The sequence below is a fragment of the Schistocerca gregaria genome, chromosome 2 (genome assembly GCF_023897955.1).
Source record: "Schistocerca gregaria isolate iqSchGreg1 chromosome 2, iqSchGreg1.2, whole genome shotgun sequence".
NCBI lineage: Eukaryota > Metazoa > Arthropoda > Insecta > Orthoptera > Acrididae > Schistocerca > Schistocerca gregaria.
In genome coordinates, this window is record NC_064921.1 from 201,355,143 (window position 1) to 201,382,549 (window position 27,407).

Genomic DNA, 27,407 nt, shown 5'->3' on the forward strand with positions numbered 1-27,407 from the left:
TGTGTGTGTGTGTGTGTGTGTGTGTGTGTGTGTGTGTGTTGGGGCCTATGGGCGCTCAACGTCGATGCCATCAGCGCCCTGACACACATTAAAAGGAACGAATGTGGGCAGACCTAATAAAACTGAAGCCCACACGCAAAGAAAGCAGGAAAAGAAGGTAAATGCTACATAAGAAAGTAAAACTAAGGAAAGGGAAAACATAGCAACAGGAATGCCACAGGAAATTGTCATTGGCTGGCCACTTACATAAAATATGTGCGAGCTTGTTGCCCGGTTGCACCACAGGTGGTTGATGAAATGGCTGTCGCTAAGGTAGAGAACGCTGGGCGCAAATACCGATCGTCAGGCAGTGCGCGTGCTGTTTCACGGCCGTGACCCACCGTACGGAAGGTACTTCAAATCATACTCAAATGGTATGCGTACAACATCCATATGGTACATCAGCCTGCACCACACGACGCACGACGACTTCGCCCTCCACTTTCTCACGAGGGTTGAAGTTGACGCGCGGTGGCCATGGATCGTTATATGGGCAGACGGAGCTCATTTTTATCTGACAGATGAGGTGAACACGCAGAGTTCACCTCCAGTCAGTGCGCGTGAAGTTCCACTGTATGTTGAACGTGTCACCGTATGATGTGGCTTCACAGCTACGTTCATCATTGGCCCATTCTTTTTTGAACAGGTTGGCGCTCAAGGACCGAAGACGTGCAGTGTGACTGGCCAGCGTTAGTGCGATATCCTTCGCCAGCATGTCTTACCCGCTTTACAGCAGAGAGACAAATTGAACTCAAAAGTTTTCATGCAAGATGGGGCCCCACCGCAGGTGAAGTTCGCCTGCTTCTCTGAAACACATTTGGGAACGATCGAATTATCAGCCGATCGTTTCCAAATGCTTGACCGCTCCCTGTGATTTCTGGTGGTGGGTTTACGTGAAGGACAGGGTTTGCCAGGGGTACATTCACACATGTGTTGATCTGAAGCACAGCGTATCAAGAGAGGTAGCTAGATACGTAGGGACATGCCTCGTTCTGTTGTGCAGAATGCATCCTCCGCTTTGAGACTCTTCTGGACCCTGATGGGCGCCATACTGAGCCCTTTTTGTAGCGGTACCGGCTTGTTATGTTATGAGGTACCGTAGCAGCACATTAACTGTGTTTCAGGTGAATTGATTCTGCATTGTTTCTCTTCCCATGTCCTTGATCCTCGCACGGTAATTAGTTGCCGTGTTATAACATGTTAAATAGGGAAAGTTTAATTATAACCACGTGCGACGGACGTTATCGTGCAACAGGCCAATTCCATCCCCCACAGCATTCCGGGGCATTTCGTGGTGGGTTGCAGATTCTGAAAAGTGTCTTCATAGCGCTGCAGACTCATTGCGGTTACACGCTCGAGGAACTCGAATGGCAGAAGGCCCCTCCAGTTGAAGTAGAAGGTAAACAGGAGCTTACCGGAAGTTGTGTAAAGAGCTTTGGATGTCTTTGGCGGGGAGAGATGTGGGATATTTCCACTGTTGGATTTGCCGTTTGACCTCGGTGTGGGCTTTGTTTACATAGAATTGACTTGGTACTCTGGTCCAACTGGACCGATGATTGACTGGAAATGGTATGTACGGCTACCTGGAGACCATTCATGTGCGTCATGTTAGCAAACAACGATGGAATTTTTGTAGATGACAATACGCCGTGTTCGCAGTTGGTTTAAGAACATTCTGGACTGTTCGAGCGAATGATTTGGCCACACAGATTGCTTGACATGAATCACATCGAGCATTTAGGGGATATAATCGAGAGATCAGTTCGTGCACAAAATTATGGACGAATATAGAGGCAGTGAGGCTCATTATTTCTGCAGGGGACGTCCAACGACTTGTTGAGTCCATGCCACGCCGAGTTGCTGCACAACGCCGGGAAAAAGGAGGTTCAGGACGATGTTAGGAGGTATGCCATGATTTTTGTCACCTCAATGTGTGTTCCTAGACTCATCGCATGCTGCGGTTGCTGAGAACCCTTTAACCTTCACGAGATAGTTGTAGTCTATCCTCAAGAGTCTGTCAGTTCAGCTGTTGCAGCATCTACGTGACACTCTTCCATGGTTCTAAGTAACCTGTGACCATTCAGGCTGCTGTTCCCTGCATACGTTCAAAATCCTCTGTTAGCCCTATTTGTTAAGGGGTTCCACACACACGAGCAGTATTCCTGAATTAGTCCTTTTAGACTGACTACGTTTCACTAGTACTCACCAATGAACCGACGTCTGTCAGGCAATTTACTTACGAGTGAGTCGATTTGATCGTTCCATTTCATATCCCAAAAACTGTTACACTGTTAGTGATACGAGGCCGTTGGTATCCAACAGGGCGTTGCGTATTACCCTCTTGAACCCACCGATTCCATACTCTGCTAACAGTCACTGGATCTCGATCAACGCGAGGAGCAATGTCGCGATACGATAAACCGCAATCGTGATAGGCTACAATCCGACCTGTATCAAAGTCGGAAACGTGATGGTGCGCATTTCTCCTCCTTACACGAGGCATCACAATAACGTTTCACCAGGTAACGCCGGTCAACTGCAGTTTGCGTATGAGAAATCGGTTGGAAATGTTCGTCATGTCAACACATTGAAGGTGTCGCCACCGGCGCCAACCTTGTGTGAATGCTCTGAAAAGCTAATCATTTGCACATCACAGCATCTTTTTCCTGTCGGTTAAATTTCGCGTCTGTAGCACGTCATCTTCGTGGTGTAGCAACTTTAATGGCCAGTAGTGCAAGTTTAGACGAAATTTTTTCAAACGATCTAACAGTGTTCAGAAAGGATATACACTCCTGGAAATTAAAATAAGAACACCGTGAATTCATTGTCCCAGGAAGGGGAAACTTTATTGACACATTCCTGGGGTCAGATACATCACATGATCACACTGACAGAACCACAGGCACATAGACACAGGCAACAGAGCATGCACAATGTCGGCACTAGTACAGTGTATATCCCCCTTTCGCAGCAATGCAGGCTGCTATTCTCCCATGGAGACGATCGTAGAGATGCTGGATATAGTCCTGTGGAACGGCTTGGCATGCCATTTCCACCTGGCGCCTCAGTTGAACCAGCGTTCGTGCTGGACGTGCAGACCGCATGAGACGACGCTTCATCCAGTCCCAAACATGCTCAATGGGGGACAGATCCAGAGATCTTGCTGGCCAGAGTAGTTGATTTACACCTTCTAGAGCACGTTGGGTGGCACGGGGTACATGCGGACGTGCATTGTCCTGTTGGAACAGCAAGTTCCCTTGCCGGTCTAGGAATGGTAGAACGATGGGTTCGATGACGGTTTGGATGTACCGTGCACTATTCAGTGTCCCCTCGACGATCACCAGAGGTGTACGGCCAGTGTAGGAGATCGCTCCCCACACGATGATGCCGGGTGTTGGCCCTGTGTGACTCGGTCTTATGCAGTCCTGATTGTGGCGCTCACCTGCACGGCGCCAAACACGCATACGACCATCATTGGCACCAAGGCAGAAGCGACTCTCATCGCTGAAGACGACACGTCTCCATTCGTCCCTCCATTCACGCCTGTCGCGACACCGCTGGAGGCGGGCTGCACGATATTGGGGCGTGAGCGGAAGACGGCCTAACGGTGTGCGGGACCGTAGCCCAGCTTCATGGAGGCGGTTGAGAATGGTCCTCGCCGATACCCCAGGAGCAACAGTGTCCCTAATTTGCTGGGAAGTGGCGGTGCGGTCCCCTACGGCACTGCGTAGGATCCTACGGTCTTGGCGTACATCCGTGCGTCGCTGCGGTCCGGTCCCAGGTCGACGGGCACGTGCACCTTCCGCCGACCACTGGCGACAACATCGATGTACTGCGGAGACCTCACGCCCCACGTGTTGAGCAATTCGGCGGTACGTCCACACGGCCTCCCGCATGCCCACTATACGCCCTCGCTCAAAGTCCGTCAACTGCACATACGGTTCACGTCCACGCTGTCGCGGCATGCTACCAGTGTTAAAGACTGCGATGGAGCTCCGTATGCCACGGCAAACTGGCTGACACTGACGGTGGCGGTGCACAAATGCTGCGCAGCTAGCGCCATTCGACGGCCAACACCGCGGTTCCTGGTGTGCCCGCTGTGCCGTGCGTGTGATCATTGCTTGTACAGCCCTCTCGCAGTGTCCGGAGCAAGTATGGTGGGTCTGACACACCGGTGTCAATGTGTTCTTTTTTCCATTTCCAGGAGTGTATTAAATACAGTTGGTGGTGAAGTATTTATTGCTGTCACAGGTAGAATGCCTTGTAGCGAAATTCAAATAGATAGTTTACGTGAAATAGTATGGGTAGAGGTTATACCTCACAATCGGACTAAAGTATTAATTGGATTGTTTTACCGACCTCCCGACTCAGAAGAAATAGTTGCCGAACAGTTCAAAGAAACCTTGAGTCTCGTTGCAAATAAGTAGCCCGCTCATAGAATTACAGTCGGTGGTTACTTGAATCTACCTTCGATAAGCTGGAAAAACTATACGTTTAAAGCCGGCGGCAGGCATAAAACATCATCCAACATTGTACTCAATGCTTTCTCATAAAATTATTTTGAACAATTAGTTCATGAGCCCACTCGAAGCGTAAGCGATTGCGAAAGCATACTTGACCTTTTAGCAACAAATAACCCTACACAAACAGTGAGTATTGTGACGAATACAGGAATTAGCGACCCCAAGGCAGTTGCTGTTAGGCTGAATACCGTAACACCTACAACCATCAAAAAGAAAAGCAAAGTGTATCTATTTAAAACAGCTGATAAAAATGCTCTTAATGCCTTTTTAAGAGACAGTTTTCACTCCTTCCGATCTGATCATGTAAGTGTAGAAAAGTTGTGGAATGTTTTCAAAGAGATAGTATCGACAGCAGGTGAGAGATATATACCATATAAATTAATAAGTGATGGTACTGATCCCCCGTGGTACACAGATAGTTGTTACAGAAACAACGAAAAAAGCATGCCAAATTTAAAATAAAGATTGTCAAAGTTTTACAGATGTTCGAAATATGGCGCGTACTTCAAATCGAGATGCTTTTAATAAATTCCACAACGAAATTCTGTCTCGAAATCTGGCAGAAAACCCAAAGAGATTCTGGTCATACATAAAGCACACCAGTGGCAAGACGCAATCAATACCTTCACTATCCGATAACAACGGTGAAGTCACAGATGACAGTGCCACTAAATCAGAGTTATTAAACGCGTTTTTCCGAAACTCTTTCACCAAAGAAGACCAAGTAAATATTCCTGAATTCCAATCAATAACAACTGCCAAGATGAGAAACATAGAAGTAGATATCCTCCGAGTAACGAAGCAGCTTAAATCACTTAATAAAGGCAAGGTTTCAGGTCCAGATTGTATACCAGTCAGGTTCCTCTAAGAGTATGCTGTTAAAATAGCTCTATATTTAGAAATTTTACACAACCACTCGCTGATAGAAAGATCAGTACCTAAAGACTGGAAAATTACTCAAATCACACCAATACCCAGAAAGGGAAGTACGAGTAATCCGCTGAATTACAGGCCTATATCACTAGCGTCGATTTTCAGTAGGGTTTTTTAACATATACTGTATTCGAACATTATGCAGTACCTCGAAGAAAACAATTTACTGACACATGGTCAGCACGGTTTCAGAAAATATCGTTCTTGTGAAACACAACTATCCCTTTATACTCATGAATTAATGAGTGCTATCGACAGGGGATGTCAAATTGATTCCATGTTTTTAGAATTCCAGAAGGCTTTCGACACCGTTGCTCACAAGCGTCTACTAACCAAACTGCGTGCCTACGGAGTATCGCCTCAGCTGTGCGACTGGATTCGTGATTTCCTGTCAGTAAGATCACAGTTCGTAGTAATAGACGGAAATTCATGGACTAAGACAGAAGTAATATCCGGCGTTCCCCAAGGAAGTGTTATAGGCCCTCTATTGTTCCTGATCTATATTAACGACACAGAAGACAATCTGAGTAGCCGTCTTAGATTGTTTGCAGATGATGCTGTCATTTACCGTCTTGTAAAGCCATCAGATGATCAAAACTACTTGCAAAATGATGTAGATAAGATATCTGTATGGTGCGAAAAATGGCGATTGACCCTGAACAAGGAAATGTGTGAAGTTATTCACACGAGTACTAAAAGAAATCAGTTAAATTTCGATTACGCGGTAAGTCACACAAATCTGAAGGCTGTAAATTCAACTAAAAACCTAGTGATTACAATTACAAATATCCTAAACTGGAAAGAGCACATAGATAATATTATGGGTAGAACACTTAGAAGATGCAATAGGTCTACCAAAGAGACTGATTACACGACGCTTGTCCGCCTTATTGTGGAGTATTGCTGTGCGGTGTGGGATCCGCATCAGGTGGGACTGACGGATGACATCGAAAAAGTACAAAGAAGGGCAGCTCGTTTTGTATTATCGCGAAATAGGGGAGATAGTGTCACAAACATGATACGTGAATTGGAGCGGCAATCATTAAAACAAAGGCATTTTTCGTTGCGACGGGATCTTCTCATGAAATTTCAATCACCAGTTTTCTCCTCCGATTGCGAAAACATTCTGTTGGCACCCACCTACATAGGGAGGAATGATCATCACGATAAAATAAGAGAAATCAGGGCTCTCCCAGAAAAATTTAAGTGCTCGTTTTTCCCGCGTGTTGTTCGAGAGTGGAACGGTAGTGAGACAGCTTTAAGGTGGTTCATTGAACCCTGTACCAGGCACTTTATTGTGAATAGCAGAGTAATCAGAAAGAAGTAGATGTAGTATTCACACGGCTATATGTGGCTGCATGAACTGCGAAGTTCATATTCGGTAAACTTATTCAGTGTTCGCAATTTCCACTTTACAGGATGTAAACGATGCCTGTTGACAACGTGCCACAGCGGTGTAGCGGAAGTCGAAACTAACAATTTGATATCATTTAAATAACGCAAAACTGCACCAGTTGCGCATTTTTTTATGCTTAGCACAACGACATTCGAGTATTTATTTTCATTTTCATGTGTATTTGTTTGCATAAATATTTCTTGTTATGTTTTTACGTGTGATTTTCTGCCTCCCTTGTACTGTACTTGTCTTCTTGAGGCTATACTGCAATCAGGAAAACGAACAAAATGAATTTTGGAAAGTTTTTTTACATGCGATTGTTGGAAATAGTGTTGTCGTCTGTCTACTTACAAGTATTGTGACTCCTCCATGGAGGTTGTAACTAGACAGACAAGTAAACTGTTTGTTATATTAGTGTACAAGAAGCGTGATCTCGCTCGCCGCAGTCACCATGCTACGCATAACACTTCGTAACTTACAGGATGGCACCTCACATTTCTAATACTGCCGCCAGAGGCAACTGCACAGCAATCACGGCCGCGATACGGACACGCTCTCTTCGGCCAGTGCGGGTAGTGGCGTGATCGAATTTTATAAAAGGCAGGCGCAATCTACTAGGGTAAGTCAATTATTACCCGCAAGGTAGTTATAAAATTTTATTGTTATCAAATAGGAAACTTACAAGAACATCATTTTTCGACATAGTCTGCTAGCGTCTCGACGCACTTGGTCCATCGTTGTACCTGCTTCCTGATGCCATCATAAAAGAAGGTTCTCGGTTGAGCTGCGAGCCAGAAATACACCGCTTCTTTCACTGCTTCGTCCGAGGAAAATCGACGGCCCCTTAATGCCTGTTTGAGTGGACCAAACAAGTGACAGAAGGGGCAAGATCGGGGCTTTATGGAGGATGATCCAGTACTTCTGGAGCGTTTCAGCAGTCTGGGCAGCAGTATGCGGACGGGCATTGTTGTGCAACAACACAACACCTTTTGACAGCAAACCTCGGCGCTTGCTTCGAATCGCAGGCTTTAGCCTGCCAGTAAGCATCTCACTGTAACGTACACTGTTTATTGTTGTGCCCCTTTCCCCATAATGTTCCAGTACTGGAGCTTGTGTATCCCAAAAAATCGTAAGCATCAGTTTTCCTGCGGACGGTTGATTCTTGAACTTTTCCTTGCACGGCGAATTTGGATGTTTCCATTCCATACTCCGTCGTTTACTCTCCGGCTCGAAACGATGGATTCACGTTTCATCACCAGTAAAGATCCTGTCTGAGAAGTTGTCCCCTTCGTTAGCATGTTGTTGTTGTCTTCAGTCCTGAGACTGGTTTGATGCAGCTCTCCATGCTACTATATCCTCTGCAAGCTTCTTCATCTCCCAGTACCTACTGCAACCTACATCCTTCTGAATCTGCTTAGTGTATTCATCTCTTGGTCTCCCTCTACGATTTTTACCCTCCACGCTGCCCTCCAATGCTAAATTTGTGATCCCTTGATGCCTCAAAACTTGTCCTACCAACCGATCCCTTCTTCTAGTCAAGTTGTGCCACAAACTTCTCTTCTCCCCAATCCTATTCAATACCTCCTCATTAGTTACGTGATCTATCCACCTTATCTTCAGCATTCTTCTGTAGCACTACATTTCGAAAGCTTCTATTCTCTTCTTGTCCAAACTAGTTATCGTCCATGTTTCACTTCCATACATGGCTACACTCCAAGCATAGCGATCCAAATGTTTTTTGCAGATATCCAAACGCGTTTGTTCATTCAACTGTGCGAGTTGTTTTGCCCACTTTGCACAAGCTTTATGAAACCCAAGTCTGTCGTGGATGATTTCGTAGGCAGGACTGTGACTAATTTACAGACAATAACGCTCACTGGTTTCTTCATTTCTGGTGGTAAACGGTCGTCCGGCTCCTTAATCGTGCGTAACACTTGTGCCAGCGTTTCGGAATTCTTCAATACATTTGTAGACACTTCGTTGTGGTAAAACACTGATCCCGTACTGTACTGAAAGCCTTCGATGAATTACCGCCCCTGGTACGCCTTCCGACCACAAAAAACGGATCACTGGACGTTGCTCTTCTTTGGTGCAAATAGTTAGCGGAGCAGTCGTGATTAACAGCACGGCAGCGATAACGAAACTAACCTTGCAGCTTGAAAATTGCAAAGATATAACAATAAATAAACAAAGCATGCGTCATCAACATAAAACGACAGTACTTCCAAAATAAACAAAAATATAGCTAAATTTCGGATAATAGTTGACTTACCCTGGTGTCTTCGGCCTCCTTCAATCTAGTGGCTACTGTGCCTGCGAATATCTCAGCCTCTCTCTCGGTGATTAGTGCGTTACGGACTTGGACACTCTGGACACTGTGATTGGATCTGAATGATTCGTGTTCTGCGTTTCTTCGAGTCGAGTAAATGATTTTTTAAGTAACTGTTGTTGCGTTCCTTACTCTCTACTTCCTGCCTTTGGACCTCCAGCAGCTCTACGGGATACAACAAAAAATATCCGAAGTTTTATTTTTCCGACTTTCCCATTGCAGTATAATCACACAAATATAACAACAGTCCCATGAAGGCAAAATAATCACACAAAAAGACATCATAAAAATGGCGGTGTGAGCAAACCCACTTCAAAACGAAAATAAATTATCGTAACGCCTTACGGTAACAATAGAGACCGTACGAACTTCTCCTCACGGGTTGATTTTTATATTGACAGAATGTGTAGGACATGATTACGACTTCAACATGTGTAAACAGGAAGACGCAACTCTCAAAACGTTTTGATAAACTCGATTTTGAAAATTTTACGTGCATTAATACATTTTGTATGGGGATAGGTCCACATCCGACCACGTTAAGCGGAAAGGTTCGAGGGGTGCGAGGTCAGTGGCTCGAATACCCCTTGCTGCACTCGTGTTTTTCGTCCCACGTGAACATTATGACTGTGCAGTCTGTCATTATTGAATGATTCATTTATTACTTCCATAATTGATATGCTGAAAAAAAGGGAAAAAAATTCTCATAACGAAAAATGGTTCAAATGGCTCTGAGCACTATGGGACTTAACAGCTGTGGTCATCAGTCCCCTAGAACTTAGAACTACTTAAACCTAACTGACCTAAAGACATCACACACATCCATGCCCGAGGCAGGATTCGAACCTGCGACCGTAGCAGTCGCGCGGTACCGGACTGCGCGCCTAGAACCGCGAGACCACCGCGGCCGGCTCTCATAACGAGATTAAAAATTGACCGACAACAACTTTCAATCAAATCAGTGTAGTTGTTAAGGCGGGTGTGTCATTTTTAGTTTTGTTAGTTATCGATATGTACGTCAGAGTGAGAGAGCTAGTTACGTTACTGTTAAACAATCTTTTGTCTTGTTGTGGCACTGTCTTTGTCTGTGCGCAGTCTCATAAGTTCTTAGACGAGATGTGGTAGGTGACAGACGTATTCAGTAATGATGTGTTGACTTGTGATTGCATCCCTTAGTCGAAGAAATATTTATTGTAAAGAACTGCAAGGATGAGTATGATCTATATACTGAGTGGCGAAAAGATAATAAATTTTGAATTTTTTCTTTAAGAGAAGAATTTTGAGGTAAGACTGCAGCACTGCGCAGCTAATTTGTTGGAATGGCTATTGTCAGCTAGTTAATTTTGTTCACCAGCTCAGAGCTGAGTGAAAGACCACCCATTTTCCCTGAGTCAAGCACTAACATACCAACTGATTAGGCTGTTTGACGATCGCAGGAAGTATCACTCTGTTTTCAGAATGAGATTTTCACTCTGCAGCGGAGTGTGCGCTGATATGAAACTTCCTGGCAGATTAAAACTGTGTGCCCGACCGAGACTCGAACTCGGGACCTTTGCCTTTCGCTTCGGTAGCTCAGTTGGTAGAGCACTTGCCCGCGAAAGGCAAAGGCCCCGAGTTCGAGTCTCGGTCGGGCACACAGTTTTAATCTGCCAGGAAGATTCATCACTCTGTTTTTTTGAGTACATACTTTATTCTAAAATAGTTGTCTTGGAATATCACTTCATAGGAATAGATACTCTCCCATCCCACTGTTTAGAGAATGTTTTTCATTACTCATTACCACATTGCACCATATGGTATGCAACAGTTTGAATACTGTATGGAAATTTTATTTAAGAATGGAAACTTACATCAGCCGCCGCCTGCTTGCTGTTTGCTTTTGCGCTTTAGAGAAATTTACGACTATGTTGTCAGGACGTGAGATAAGTGGAAATTTTGATTAGGGCCAGTACCTGTTTTCCTTCAGTTGCACAATTAATGTAAAGGCAAGCTCTATTCAGACCAGTTACAGTTCAGTTCAGATTGTCTTCTGTTTAATCAAAGATCAGCATACGAGTTTAAGTTGGACTGCAGTTTCTGGGCAGATGGTTTTGGTAATACGTAGACTTTTATAGAGTGGGATTTGGCTAAATTTTGTACAGAAACACATAGCGGTCACCTTACGTAGTCATTTTATTTATGTTATTTTACACGTGTGGCTAGAATAATGTGTAACCTATAGATTACTGTATGAATCTGGATGATACTGATCAGGGAAACACGAGAAACAATAATTATTGCGAGATACAGCACTTGTAATGAAAACCGAATTTTTGTGTGTGCGTAGCTATTTCAATGAGTTTATTGCAAATCGAAAATTGTGTTACATTTGTAACCGGTTCTCGATTATCACATAATTTCGCACCATACCACAGATAACTGTTACCAGGATTGCGTGAGAATGAAATAAAAAGAAGTGTACATGGAGCGAGATTCGATCCACAGACCTCGCGCTTATGAAACTACGCGCTTACTTGCATGGCTGCGGAATCCTTAGCTGTTAACGACCATTCGAAATATGTGAGCACGCTTAAAATGTTCGAAGTCGATTTTCTAGAAAACGGTTGTGAGCTGCTTCTTGATATTTGCATATACTGAAGTCCTAGTCGGACCCTACAGAGCCTGTCAGTATGAAGAAAACCGGTGAGCGGAAGTTCGCACTGTCTCCTTGGAAACACGAAAAAAATTCGTAACTGGTGCAGTTTTTCATGATTCAAATCATGAATAACGAATTTGCATGTATTTCAAAAATATCTTTTATCACGAGCGAAATTAAATTCATATAACTCGTGATCTTTCAAAGCGGTAAACAACCTTAAATTGATACAATGAAAAACGAGTCCAAATTTGCAAATTTTACTTTTTTATTCACTCGTTGAATAGTTTTGGGCCGAAACCCCTTTTCAAATCATAGTAACATGGTCAAAAATGGTATCTCCGAAGATGTGAAAACCATGGCAAAAATTTGCAATGAACAGTTACAGCACAGCTACAGCCAGTATATAAGTCCAACCGAAAAGGTTCAGCTACAACGCGAAAGCCCGATAAAGTGTTACGAGCATATTAAAATGTATCCTTACACTTCCAACCAAAAAGCGTTTCATTTCAATTAAATTAGACCTTTGACGTCATATGAAGCAACAAACCTCAACGGTTAATTCAAACAGGAAGGCACCACTTTGCGTTCCATTCATTATTTACTGTAATCACCATTGTGATATGGATGCGGACAGAAATGCTGAAAGATGCATACAAATTTTAACTGTAAACTACAGATACATAGCTAATGATCTATGTAGTTTTTAGAAAACTGTGTTTTACGTCGCTAATTTTAGATAAACTTAGTCAGTTTATTCTAGGAGGAATGATTCTTGGTTGAAATGGCTCTGAGCACTATGGGACAACATTTGAGGTCATCAGTCCCCTAGAACTTAGAACTACTTAAACCTAACTAACCTAAGGACATCACACACACCCATGCTCGAGGCAGGATTCGAACCTGCGACCGTAGTGGTCGCTCGGCTCCTGACTGTACCGCCTAGAACTGCTGGGCCACTCCGGCTGGAGAGGAATGATTTTATTTATTTCCAAACAAATTGTAGGAAAGTTAGAATTACCTCGCTGTGTTATGTGCTGTTTCGATAGGTCGCAACGTAGACCCCCGCTGAGTGAGTCTTGTCTTTCACAAGACATGGAAGCAGAACAGGTTTCTTCCATATTTTCACATCTTTACTGCCGTGTTAATGCAGCGTCGTGGTACTCCTACACGTCTTCTACAATCCGCATGTAGTATTCTGGAGACTCAAGTAGTTCCAACTGGAGTGTTCATGCTCCGAGTACCCGAGGAGCGATTTGCTTGCGCATTGCCGCGCCTATTACGACCGTTGGAATCCGGGCACACTTCTCTTCTTTTCAACTTTCTCTAGGAGTCCGTAGCGACGATTGCCTCTGTGAAATGGCAATCTGACCGTAAGGTGCGGCTTAACACAACGTGATTTTCTCCGTGATCGTAGGCGTCTTCCAAGCAAGGAAAGCAACTTACTACGTGCATGTCATATCACTCACTTTTGTGTGAGTTCCTTCAGCCCCCATTTTTACACTATCACCATTTTTTGCAGGAATTTGCATGTCTGCCTGCATGTAGCTCTTACATTCCAACCTTACTTAGTCACATTTTTGCTGTTACTCTTGTTTACGCATTGAATTAAACGGGTAGTGTTAATTACGAGTCTACGCAGATGACGTAATGGTGCCGAGGCAGGTTACTTTCGAGGTGAAAGGCAGAAAAGAAGACATCATATGAAGCGTACAAGCCTGCTGGGGTGACCAAGAGGTTCTAGGCGCTACAATCTGGAACCGCGAGACCGCTACTGGCGCAGGTTTGAATCCTGCCTCGGGCATGGATGTGTGTGATGTCCTAAGGTTAGTTAGGTTTAAGTAGTTCTAAGTTCTAGGGGACTGATGACCTCAGAACTTAAGTCCCATAGTGTTCACAGCCATTTTTTTGAAGCCTACAAAAATCGGCCTTCTTTTCAGTGGAACGAAACCCATGCTGATTCCTACAGAGTAGATTTCTAGTCTACAGAAAAGACATTATACTCGAACATAATACGTGTTTCAAAATTCTACAACTGATAGACTTGAGATATATAGGTCTATAGTTCTGGACATCTGTTCGACGTCCCTTCTTGAAAACGGGGATGACCTGAGCCCTTTTCCAATCCATTGGAACGCTACGCTCTTCTAGAGACCTACGGTACACAGCTGCAAGAAGGGGGACAAGTTCCTTCGCGTACTCTGTGTAAAATCGAACTGGTATCCCATCGGATCCACCGGCCTTTCCTCTTTTGAGCGATTTTAATTGTTTCTCTATCCCTCTGTCGTCTATTTCGATATCTACCATTTTGTCATCTATGCGACAATCTAGAGCAGGAACTACAGTGTAGTGTTCCTCTGTGAAACAGCTTTGGAAAAAGACATTTAGTATTTCAACCTTTAGTCTATCATCCTCTGTTTCAGTACCATTTTGGTCACAGAGTGTCTGAACATTTTGTTTTGATCCACCTACCGCTTTGACACAAGACCAAAATTTCTTAGGATTTTCTGCCACGTCAGCACATAGAACTTTACTTTCTAATTCACTGAACGCTTGTCGTATAGCCCTCGTCACTCTACATTTCGCTATTCATCCACGAGACTCAGAGGGCCATAGATACGGGTTTACAGGTAGATGCCGTGTTTCTTGACTTCCGCAAGGCGTTTGGTACAGTTCCCCACAGTCGTTTAATGAACAAAGTAAGAGCATATGGACTATCAGACCAATTGTGTGTTTGGATTGAAGAGTTCCTAGATAACAGAACGCAGCGTGTCATTCTCAATGGAAAGAAGTCTTCCGAAGTACGAGTGATTTCAGGTGTGCCGCAGCGGAGTGTCATAGGAACGTTGCTATTCACATTATACATACGTGACCTGGTGGATGACATCGGAAGCTCACTGAGGCTTTTTGCAGAAGATGCTGTGGTGTATTGAGAGGTTGTAACAATTTAAAATTGTACTGAAATGCAGGAGGATCTGCAGCGAATTGACGCATGGTACAGGGGATGGCAACTGCATCTCAATGTAGATAAGTGTAATCTGCTGCGAATTCATAGAAAGAAAGACCCCTTATCATTTAGCTATAATATAGCAGGTCAGCAACTGGAAGCAGTTAATTCCATAAATTATCTGGGAGTCGGCATTGGGAGTGATTTAAAATGGAATGATCATATAAAGTTGATCGTCGGTAAAGCAGATGGGTTGATAGAAGAGACAGAGAAGATACAATAGAGAGCAGCGCGCTTTGTTACAGGATCATTTAGTAATCGCGAAAGCGTTATGTAGATGATAGATAAACTCCAGTGGAAGACTCTGCAGGAGAGACGCTCAGTAGCTCGGTACGGGCTTTTCTTGAAGTTTCGAAAACATACCTTCACCGAGGAGTCAAGCAGTATATTGCTTCCTCCTACGTATATCTCGCGAAGAGACCATGAGGATAAAATCAGAGAGATTAGAGCCCACACAGAGGCATACCGACAATCCTTCTTTCCACGAACTATACGAGACTGGAACCTATAGAGGTACTCAAGGTACCCTCCGCCACACAGCGTCAAGTGGCTTGCGGAGTATGGATGTAGATGTAGATGTGGATTTCAAAAACGAAACAATCCAAAGACGCACTTTTCAAAATGGTTCAAATGGCTCTGAGCACTATGGGACTTAACTGCGTCCCCTAGAACTTAGAACTACTTAAACCTAACTAACCTAAGGACATCACACGCGACCGTTGCGGTCGCGAGGTTCCAGATTGTAGCGCCTAGAACCGCTCGGCCACTCCGGCCGGCAGACGCACTGTCTTAGGTGAGTAGAACAGCATTTCATGATGCAATGCACGTGTGCGCATGTGCTATAGATGAATATTAGACCTGCAGAACCTCGCTGCTGGACACTCTTTGCTGTCTCTTTCCCAACTCGCCCCCCCCCCAACCGCCCCCCCCCCATTCTTATGACCAAGGGTCTAAACCTATTCACAGAAGTGGAAGCGTAATATGAACACAGTCCCACTATGTTATCGAAATTCACAAAGCACTCTGAATCTACACTGACGGAAAAAAATGTTGGTACATCCTTTTGGTGGTTTCCAGTTCACTCAAGATTTATTGTTGCGGCAGTGCATATGGAGTATGTGAGATTATTACTCGTTCATTTACGGATAAAAGTCACTAGCGATTCTGAGGTGACACGTATCGACCTATTCCGGAACACCCATTTTAGTACTTGCTGTAGCTCCATGGGGGTCAATGCAGGCACTGACTCTGGCATGTAGTTGATCGTGCAGATAGCGAATACTGCCCTGGGATACGTTATTCCATGCCTGTTCTCGTAGTTCAGTAAAAGCTGTTCGTTGACAAATATCACGAGTTTCTTGCCATCGCATCACATCCCACAGATGCTCGACTGGAGACAAGACCGGATACTATAACTGCGTATCACGTTAAGGTTCACGGGCACCATGTGGGCGCGCATTATTTTGCTGGAACAACTTCTCACTTTCCTGTTGCAATAACGGCAGAAGACTGGGTATAACAACATTCTGGACGTACCCAGCACTGGTTAGTATCTCCTCCAGAAACACCAAAGGTGAAAGAGAGCTGTTTCTTACAGTACCCCGGATCATAAGGCCTGAGATGGGGGCCTTGTGTCTAGGACGAATGCAGTTTACGAGGTAGCGCTCTCCAGGTTTACGTTGTACGCACAAACGACCGTCACTAGCGTGCCGGCAGTACCTGGTTTCATCGCTGAAGACTACAGCACGCCATTCCAAGTGATCCTCTGACGGCATCAGTGTAGCCTTGCTTGTCGATGCTGTGGGGTGAGAGGAAGATGGGCTAGAGGTAAGCCCCACTGCTAATAACTGCTTCGTCACAGTACATGTTGACACTTCTGGGCTCATAAACCCTCTTACCCGTGTTGTGTTAGCTGTACAATCTGCCACTGCTGCCCTTACAATACGACGGTCTTGTCGGGCGTCTGTACTGCGTGGATGTCCAGAATCTCGTGTACGCCTGCGGGAATGTTCACGTGACCGCTGATACCAGCATTATTGTACAACAGACGCAGCACGTTCAATATATGGGGCAATTCCCCGAAAGGACCATCCCGCCACCCGGGAAGGCACACTTTGACCCCTTTCAAACTCGCTCATCTGCATCTACGTCTACGTTGTTACTGTGCTATTCACAATAAAGTGCCTGGCAGAGTGTTCAGTGAACGCTGTTTCTCTACCGCTCCACTCTCGAACGGCGCGCGGGAAAACGAGCACTTAAATTTTTCTGTGCGAGCCCCGATTCCTCTTATTTTATCGTGATGATAATTTCTACCTATGTTGGTGGGTGCCATCAGAATGTTGCCGCAATCGGAGGAGAAAACTGGTGTTTTAATGATTGCCACTCCAAATCACGTGCCTCTGCCGCTATCTACCCTACTTCACGATAATACAAGACGAGCTACCCTTCTTTGTACTTTTTCGATGTCATGCGTCAGTCCCATCTGATGCGGATCCTACACCGCACAATCGCACAACAGTACTTCAGAAAAGGGCGCACAACAGTGTTGTAAGCAGTCGCTTTAATGGATCTGTTGCACCTTCTAAGTGTTCTGGCAATGAATTGCTGTCTTTGGTTTGCTCTACCCACAACATTATCTATGTGGTCTTTACAATTTAGGGTATTTGTAATTCTAATACCTAAGTGTTATGTCCGCACTACAACACAACAAATATTCCGTGATAACCAAATTTATTTGACCTTCTGTCGCTCAAAACAAAACTTAAGTTCGGCTACACAATACTTCGCTGGCTGTAGAGCCAAGGAGAAATCAGAGTCACTAGTAGAGAATACAAGTCCAAACCACTGCCAACCAGTAGATAGCGACGCGTCGCAAGTTTCCAGCCAGGGAGGTCACAGTACGGTTTGGTCGTCGTGAATCCAGCAGCCGGGTAGTAACACAGTCATCGGCGAAGATTGAACTGGTTAAACGGACTCAGGGAGCTCTCTTAAATCCGCAGTTCCGGCCAGTCAGAGTGTCGATAGATGGCGCCCTTTACGGTTGCTCACTCTGGTGGCAAGGGAAGCGCCGCCAGGGTAATCCGTATCGATAGTGGTGTGTACGCTGCCGCTAACCCCGCCACGACGCGTTCACTTGCGCGAGTTGTTGACATCGTTTGCGGTACTTGCTGTGTGCCGGGCGTGTTGTAGCACGCCACGCTCTGTTGATGGCTGCTGTGCGGCGGCCCATACGACACCAAGTTCAAATGGCTCTGAGCACTATGGGACTTAACATCTATGGTCATCAGTCCCCTAGAACTTAGAACTACTTAAACCTAACTAACCTAAGGACATCACACAACACCCAGCCATCACGAGGCAGAGAAAATCCCTGACCCCGCCGGGAATCGAACCCGGGAACCTGGGCGCGGGAAGCGAGAACGCTACCGCACGACCACGAGATGCGGGCACTACTTCAGGTGGCTATAGAAAGGACGACTGCATCTGCGTGGCATGGTTACCCGCTTGCTTCACTCGTTTGCACCACAATGATCCATCTTGCCATGAGTATTCCCTATTAAAGGGGAGACACAGATGACGCTCTGTTTGCTGTGCCATTTCGCTATTCATTCATGAACGACACTGAAACCATTATCACTACAACTATTATCCCCCGTGTGGCATCAGCCGCCATCCGATCAGAATCGACTTTGTCTCTCCTGGTGTTCTAATTTTTCTCCGGCAGTGTACAACTGCTCCAGCTCAACATTCATCATCTGAATTCTCACTACTACAGTTGCCGAAAGTACGTTATTTACATGTCGCAACTACCACGTGCCTTCAATGTAACGCCTGCCATCACTTGCTCTGTTACTGAACCTTACCTCTCATCCAATATAAACTCCAGTAACAGTGCCATCTCAGCGTTTCTGTAAAATACAAATCTAAGACCGTGCCTGTTAAGCCAGGACTTAAATGTACCTATGAGACCCATGGTTCATCCCAATAATTTCATCGCAATAATTTTCTTTCTCTCGTTCTACTGCTGAAGGGATAATTTGTTTGGTAACTATTGATTTGCGAAGTATCCAACCAGCCGGTGTGGCCGAGCGGTTCTAGGCGCTTCAGTTTGGAAACGCGTGACCGCTACGTTCGCAGGTTCGAATCCGGCCTCGGGCATGGATGTGCGTGATATCCTTAGGTTAGTTAGTTTTAAATATTTCTACGTTCTAGGGGACTGATCACCTCAGCACTTAACTCCCATAGTGCTCAGAGCCATTTGAACCAACCATTCCACAAATAGAAAATCTCCCTTAAGCCACTAACATACCCAGGATATATATTACCACAACCAAGTAGATTTCTTCTTCAGTCATCTCGATACCTCAAATACTACTTTGAGATTTTCACTTAAGCGAGAGCTTTTACCTAATATTTGGTAATGCCCGACAGCAACACAACAACTTGTTCTGCAATATCCAGTTTTTCCCATGAACAAAGTTATGTTCATGTATGTACACTGAAGAGCCAAAGAAACTGGTACACCTGCCTAATATCGTATAGGGCTCCCGCGAGCACCCTGAAGTGCCACAACACAACGTGACATAGACTAGACTAATCTCTGAAGTACTGCTGGAGGGAACTGAGACCATGAATCCTGCAGTGCTGTCCATAAATCTATAACAGTACGAGGGGATGGATATCTCTTCTGATCAGCACTTTGCAAGGCATTTCAAGTATGCTCAATAATGTTCATGTCTGGGGAGTTCGGACGCCACCGGAAGTATTTAAACTCAGAAGAGTATTCCTGGAGCCACTCTGAGCAATTCTGGATGTGTGCTGTGTCGCATTGTCCTGCTGGAATTGCCCAAGTCCGTTGGGAATGACAATGGACATGAGTGGATGTAGTTGATCAGATAGGATGCTTACGTGTCACCTGTCAGAGTTGTATCCAACTGCACTCACCCCATACCATTAGATAGCCTCCACTAGCTTGACCAGCTGCTGCTGACATACATGGTCCATGGATCCATGAGCTTGTCTCCATACCCGCATCCGTACACGTCCATCCATTCGATGGAATTTGAAGCGAGACTCGTCCAACCAGGCTACAGATTCCCAGTCATCAACAGTCGAATTTAGATTTTGACAGGCGCAAGCGAGGCGTATAGCTATGTGCCGTGCAGTCATCAAGATTACACGAGTGGGTCTTCGGCTCCGAAACCTCATATCGATTATGTTTCGTTGAATGGTTCACACGCTGACACTTGTTGATGGCCCAGCATTGAAATCTACGGCAATTTGCGGAAGGGTTGCACTTCTGTCACGTTGAACGATTCTCTTTAGTCATCGTTGGTCTCGTTCTTCTAAGATATTTTTCCGGTCACAACGATGTCGAAGATTTGATGTTTTACTTGATTCCTGATATTCAAGGTACCTCGTGAAATGGTCGTACGAGAAAATCTCCACTTCATCGCTACCTCGGAGATGCTTATGTCTTGATAATCTGCCACTGTAGCAACAGTAACCGATCTAACAAATGCTCCAGAGACTTGTTGTCTTACCTAGGCGCAGCCCACCGCAGCGCCCTATTCTGCCTGTTTACAAATCTCTGTATTTGAATACGCATGCCTATTCCAGTTTCCTTGATGTTTCATTTTATATAAATTCTCTCTCAAGAAGAACTCCACACCTTCTCCACAGCTGAAGGTACTTCCGATCCCCACTAAGAAATCATACTTGCTCGGTCACTAAATCAATACAAAATATCTCCTGACCACCAAAGTCTCACCCTCTTCTGCACCTTTGTCACCCGACGTGGCTTCGTTCGGTTGTTGTTACAACCAGACGACGTGTCTGGCTTAACGATGATAAACAACGCTAATAAATTATACCCATAAAACTTCCTCGTGTATCTGTTCAGATGGTTCAAATGGCAATGAGCACTATGCGACTTAACTTCTGAGGTAATCAGTCCCCTAGAACTTAGAACTACTTAAACCTAAGTAACCTAAGGACATCACACACATCCATGCCCGAGGCAGGAGTCAAACCTACGACCGCAGCGGTCGCACGGTTCCAGACCGTAGCGCCTAGAACCGCTCGGCCAATTCAGACGGCGAAACGGCATCAGTCTATCATATTGTGAGCAAGAGGCGCCACTCCGGCCGGCCGTGTATCTCTACTGCTACTAGTGAAAGCCGCATAAGTCTCTACAGTAGTTTCCGAGATTGACCTCCACATACGAACAGAAAAACATAAAGTGGGACTTCAATTGATAATATTTATATCTTTTTAAGAGTGGCTATAATAAAGTTTTAAATGTTGTTGTTGTTGTTGTGGTCTTCAGTCAAGAGACTGGCTTCATGCAGCTCTCCATGCCACTCTATCCTGTGCAAGCTTTTTCATCTCTCCATACCTACTGTAACCTACATCTTTCTGAATCTGTTTAGTGCATTCATCTCTTGGCATCCCTCTACGATTTTTACCCTCGACGCTGCACTCCAATACTGAACTGGTGATCCCTTGATGCCTCAGAATATGTCCTACCAACCGACCCCTTCTTATAGTCTGGTTGTACCACAAATTTCTCTTCTCCCCAGTCCTGTTCAATATCTCCTCATTAGTTATGTGATCTACCCATCTAATCTTCAGCATTCTACTGTAGCACCACATTTAGAAAGCTTATATTCTCTTTTAGTCCACTCTATTTATCGTCCATGTTTCACTTCCATACATGGCTACACTCCATACCAGTAATTTCAGAAACGACACCCTGACACTTTAGTTTATACTCGATGTTAGCAAATTTCTCTTCTTCAGAAACGCTTTCCTTGCCATTGCCAGTCTACATTTTATATCCTCTCTACTTCAACCATCATCAGTTATTTTGCTGTCGAAATAGCAAAACTCATTTTCTGCTTTAAGAGTCTCATTTCCTAATCTAATACTCTCAGGATCGACCGATTTAATTCGACTACATTCCATTATCCTCGTTTTGCTTTTGTTGATGTCCATTCCTTTCAGCTGCTCATCCAGGTCCTTCTCTATGTCTACAAATGCTAGAAACGTAGGTTTGCCTTTCATTAATTAATTTTCTAAGATAAGTCGAAGGGTCAGTACTGCCTCACGCGTTCCAATATTTGTACGGAACCCAAACTGATCTTCCCCGAGGTCGTCTTCTACCAGTTGTTCCATTCGTCTGTAAAGCATTCGCGTTAGTATTTTGCAGCCGTGGCTTATTAAACTGATCGTTCGGTAATTTTCACATCTGTCAACACCTGCTTTGTTTGGGATTGGAATTATTATATTCTGCTTGAAGTCTGAGGGTATTTCGCCTGTTTCATACATCTTGCTCACCAGATGGTAGTTTTGTCAGGACTGGCTCTCCCAAGGCTGTCAGTAGTTCTAATAGAATGTTGTCTACTTCCCTGTTTCTACTCAGGTCTTTCAGTGCACTGTCAAAGTCTTCACGTAATATCATATCTCCCATTTCATATTCATCTACATACTCTTCCATTTCCATAATATTGTCCTCAAGTACATCGCCCTTGTATAGACCCTCTATATGCTCCTTCCACCTTTCTGCTTTCCCTTTTTTGCCTAGAACTGGGTTTTCATCCGAGCTCTTGATATTCATGCAAGTGGTTCTCCTACCTCCAAAAGTCTGATTTTGCAGTATCTATCTTAGCCCTAGTGATATTCGCCTCTATATCCTTACATTTGTCCTATAACCATCCCTGCTTAGCCATTTTGCACTCCCTGTCGATCTCATTTTTGAGACGTTTGTATTCCATTTTGCCTGCTTCATTTACTGAATATTTGTATTTTTTCCTTTCATCAATGAAATTGAGTCTCTCTTCTGTTACCCAAGGATTTCTATTAGCCCTCGCTTCTAACCTAATTGATCCTCTGCTGCCTTCACTGTTTCATCTCTCAAAGCTACCCATTGTTCTTCTACTGTATTTCTTTCCCCCATTCTTGTCAATCGTTCCCTAATGCTCTCTCTAAAACTATGTAGAACCTCTTAATCTGTCAGTTTATCCAGGTCCCATCTCCTTAAATTATCACCTGTTTGCAACTTCTTCAGTTTTAATCTACAGTTCATAACCAATAGTTTGTGGTCAGAGTCCACATCTGCCCCTAGGAATGTCTTACAATCAGTCAATCACCCAGACGTCCCTGCAACTACTGAAACGGCTGCTGCCCCTCTTCAGGAACCACACGTTTTTCTGGCCTCTCGACACATACCCCTCCGTTGTGGTTGCACGTACGGTACGGCTATCTGTATCGCTGAGGCACGCAAGCCTCCCCACCAACGGCAAGGTCCATGGTTCCTGGGGGGAAGTTTTAATTATCACTTCGAAATCAAAAGGTACGTACTTAATGAAATTTTGTCATATGATGACATGATGTAGACCGTGGCTGTTGTTTGAAGACAAATGTTGATGGTGTTAGGACAGCATGTATGCATCAAAACATGTGGTGCGTGGTAGAAATGATCTCAGTGACAAATCTAAAGTGTTCAGTGAGAGCTACTTACGTGTGCAGCAACGAGGATGCAGTGGGAATGCATTTACATCTGTTGGACGAATGTTATGAAAACAAACACTCGAAACTGTCGTTTCACGACAATTAATCTGTAAAAACACACCACATGTCATAAAGAAAGCGTGTAAACCGTCTGAGAATGAATGACAACGATTCGAAACCGGTAACGGTATCCTTTGAATAAAGGAACTGAAAGTAAATTTGTGGCTGGTTGCTGTCCTAACACCATCAACATTACGTACTTAATTTTTTGTTGGGTGTTATAATAAATAGAAGTTGTGCAGCGTCTCTGAGTACTTCGCCGCCTACACAATGTATGCTACAGTATATAGTTATTTAATTACTGTATGTATTGTAGTATTATTTGGTTTAATGAGACCATAGAACTGTTTTATTTCTCCTGTTACATGCACATCGTGGAAACACGGCGTACGCTGAAAGTTGTTCTTCACGCATTATGCGATTATCACGTTGCCTGCTACTAGTTTCATACTGTACCACGTCTTCCGCGGCTGTTGTGTTTATACAGTGATATAAATGAGTCATAATAAAGGTAATTATATTTTATGCAGTCCCTTCTGGTCACGCTAGAACAAAGTTCTGTCCATCTCCTTAGCTAGGTGGTCACCTTTGATGGCGGTCATGCGGAAGATGCCGGTTCCATTCCCAGTACTGCCAGAGGTATTTCCTTGGTAGGAAGACTAGAACTGGATGCACTCAGCCTTGCGATGCAAGTTGAGGAGCTACTTGACCGAGCAGCAGCGCTCTACGGTCTGAAAAGTCCGCGGAACGGCAGGGAGGGCGGTGTGGTGTCCACACGTCCCTCCATACCGAATCCACATCGCGCCGCGAGGCAGAATATAACACGGCGAGAGGCAGACATTCCTTGGGCTTCAAGGCCTGTACGAGGAGCTCATGCAGAGCCAGTTTCCGTTTTGTCTGAAAAATTTGAAAAATGTTAAATTACGCCTTTGAGCTGTTGGCAAAATGCTTTATTTATACAACCAGGTTCGACCGTCTGACCATCATCAGATCTCAAAAGTATTCAATACATCATGTTAGACGAAATATAAAATCGTTATCGTCCAGTTATAAAACCCTGAGAACCATGAGTAATACAATGTTTCATAGTATTTCGCAGAGATATGATCAAAAAACAGAGAAATGAGGAAGGAAAAAAGATAGTGGAGTTTGCAGTGGCTTTTGATCTAGTGACTACGAATACCTATTTCCAAAGAAAAACAGAAAAACTAATAACATACAGAAGTGGCGAAAATAAAAGCCAAATTCATCACATATTATGTAGAAGGAAAAATAGTGGGGAGGTGAAGGAAAAGCAACACAACAAAAGTTGATTGTAGCGGAGTGTGAGATGAAAGTATGTAAAAGACACAGGCACATAAATCAATGTGAAAGGAAAATTAAGTGGTGGAGATTAACATCTGGGAGAGGGGCGCCAAAAGATAAGGAAGCATTGTGGTGGAATGAAGAGGTGCAGAAGGATGTGAAGGAAAATGGCTCTGAGCACTATGGAACTTAACTTCAGAGGTCATCAGTCCAGTAGAACTTAGAGATACTTAAACCTAACTAACCTAAGGACATCACACACATCCACGCCCGAGGCAGGATTCGAACCTGCCACCGTAGTGGTCGCGCGGTTCTACATCTATATGACTACTCTGCAATTCACATTTAAGTGCTTGGCAGAGGGTTCATCGAACCACAATCATACTATCTCTCTACTATTCCACTCCAGAACAGCGAGCGGGAAAAACGAACACCTAAACCTTTCTGTTCGAGCTCTGATTTCTCTTATTTTATTTTGATGATCATTCCTACCTATGTAGGTTGGGCTCAACAAAATATTTTCGCATTCGGAAGAGAAAGTTGGTGACTGAAATTTCGTAAAAAGGTCTCGCCGCGACGAAAAACGTCTATGCTGTAATGACTTCCATCCCAACTCGTGTATCATATCTGCCACACTCTCTCCCCTATAACGTGATAATACAAAACGAGCTGCCCTTTTTTGCACCCTTTCGATGTCCTCCGTCAATCCCACCTGGTAAGGATCCCACACTGCGCAGCAATATTCTAACAGAGGACGAACGAGTGTAGTATAAGCTGTCTCTTTAGTGGACATGTTGCATCTTCTAAGTGTCCTGCCAATGAAACGCTACCTTTGGCTCGCCTTCCCGACAATATTATCTATGTGGTCCTTCCAACTGAAGTTGTTCGTAATTTTAACACCCAGGTACTTAGTTGAATTGACAGCCTTGAGAATTGTACTATTTATCGAGTAATCGAATTCCAAAGGATTTCTTTTGGAACTCATGTGGATCACCTCACACTTTTCGTTATTTAGCGTCAACTGCCACCTGACACACCATACAGCAATCTTTTCTAAATCGCTTTGCAACTGATACTGGTCTTCGGATGACCTTACTAGACGGTAAATTACAGCATCATCTGCGAACAATCTAAGAGAACTGCTCAGATTGTCACCCAGGTAATTTATATAGATCAGGAACAGCAGAGGTCCCAGGACGCTTCCCTGGGGAACACCTGATATCACTTCAGTTTTACTCGATGATTTGCCGTCTATTACTACGAACTGCGACCTTCCTGACAGAAAATCACGAATCCAGTCGCACAACTGAGACGATACCCCATAGCTCCGCAGCTTGATTAGAAGTCGCTTGTGAGGGACGGTGTCAACAGCTTTCCGGAAATCTAAAAATACGGAATCAACTTGAGATCCCCTGTCGATAGCGGCCAATACTTCGTGCGAATAAAGAGCTAGCTGCGTTGCACAAGAGCGATGTTTTCTGAAGCCATGCTGATTACGTGTCAATAGATCGTTCCCTTCGAGGTGATTCATAATGTTTGAATACAGTATATGCTCCAAAACCCTACTGCAAACCGACGTCAATGATATAGGTCTGTAGGTAAATGGATTACTCCTACTACCCTTCTTGAACACTGGTGCGACCTGCGCAATTTTCCAATCTGTAGGTACAGATCTATCGGTGAGCGAGCGGCTGTATATGAGTGCTAAGTAGGGAGCTATAGTATCAGCGTAATCTGAAAGGAACCTAATCGGTATACAATCTGGACCTGAAGACTTGCCCGTATCAAGCGATTTGAGTTGCTTCGCAACCCCTAAGGTATCTACTTCTAAGAAACTCATGCTAGCAGATGTTCGTGTTTCAAATCCTGGAATATTCCATTCGTCTTCCCTGGTGAAGGAATTTCGGAAAACTGCGTTCAATAACTCCACTTTAGCTGCACAGTCGTCGATAACAGTACCATCGGCACTGCGCAGCGAAGGTATTGACTGCGTCTTGCCGCTTGTGTACTTTACATACGACCAGAATTTCTTCGGATTTTCTACCAAATTTCGAGACAATGTTTCGTTGTGGAGCCTATTAAAGGCATCTCGTGCCAAATTTCGCGCGTCTGTAAATTTTAGCCCATCTTCGGGATTTCGCCTTCTTCTGAAGCATGCGGCCTCTGCAACAGCGTTCGGACCTTTTTTGTGTACCACGGGGGATCCGTTCCATCTCTTACCAATTTATGAGGTATGAATATCTCAATTGCTGTTGCTACTATATCTTTGAATTTGAGCCGCATCTCGTCTACATTCGCATAGTCAGTTCGGAAGGAATGGAAATTGTCTTTTAGGAAGGCTTCTAGTGACACTTTATCCGCTTTTTTTAAATAAAATTATTTTGCGTTTGTTTCTGATGGGTTTGGAAGAAATGGTATTGAGCCTAGCTACAACGACCTTGTGATCACTAATCCCTGTATCAGTCATGATGCTCTCTATCAGCTCTGGATTGTTTGTGGCTAAGAGGTCAAGTGTGTTTTCGCAACCATTTACAATTCGCGTGGGTTCGTGGACTAACTGCTCGAAATAATTTTCGGAGAAAGCATTTAGGACAATCTCGGAAGACGTTTTCTGCCTACCACCGGTTTTGAACAAGTATTTTTGCCAACATACCGAGGGTAGGTTGAAG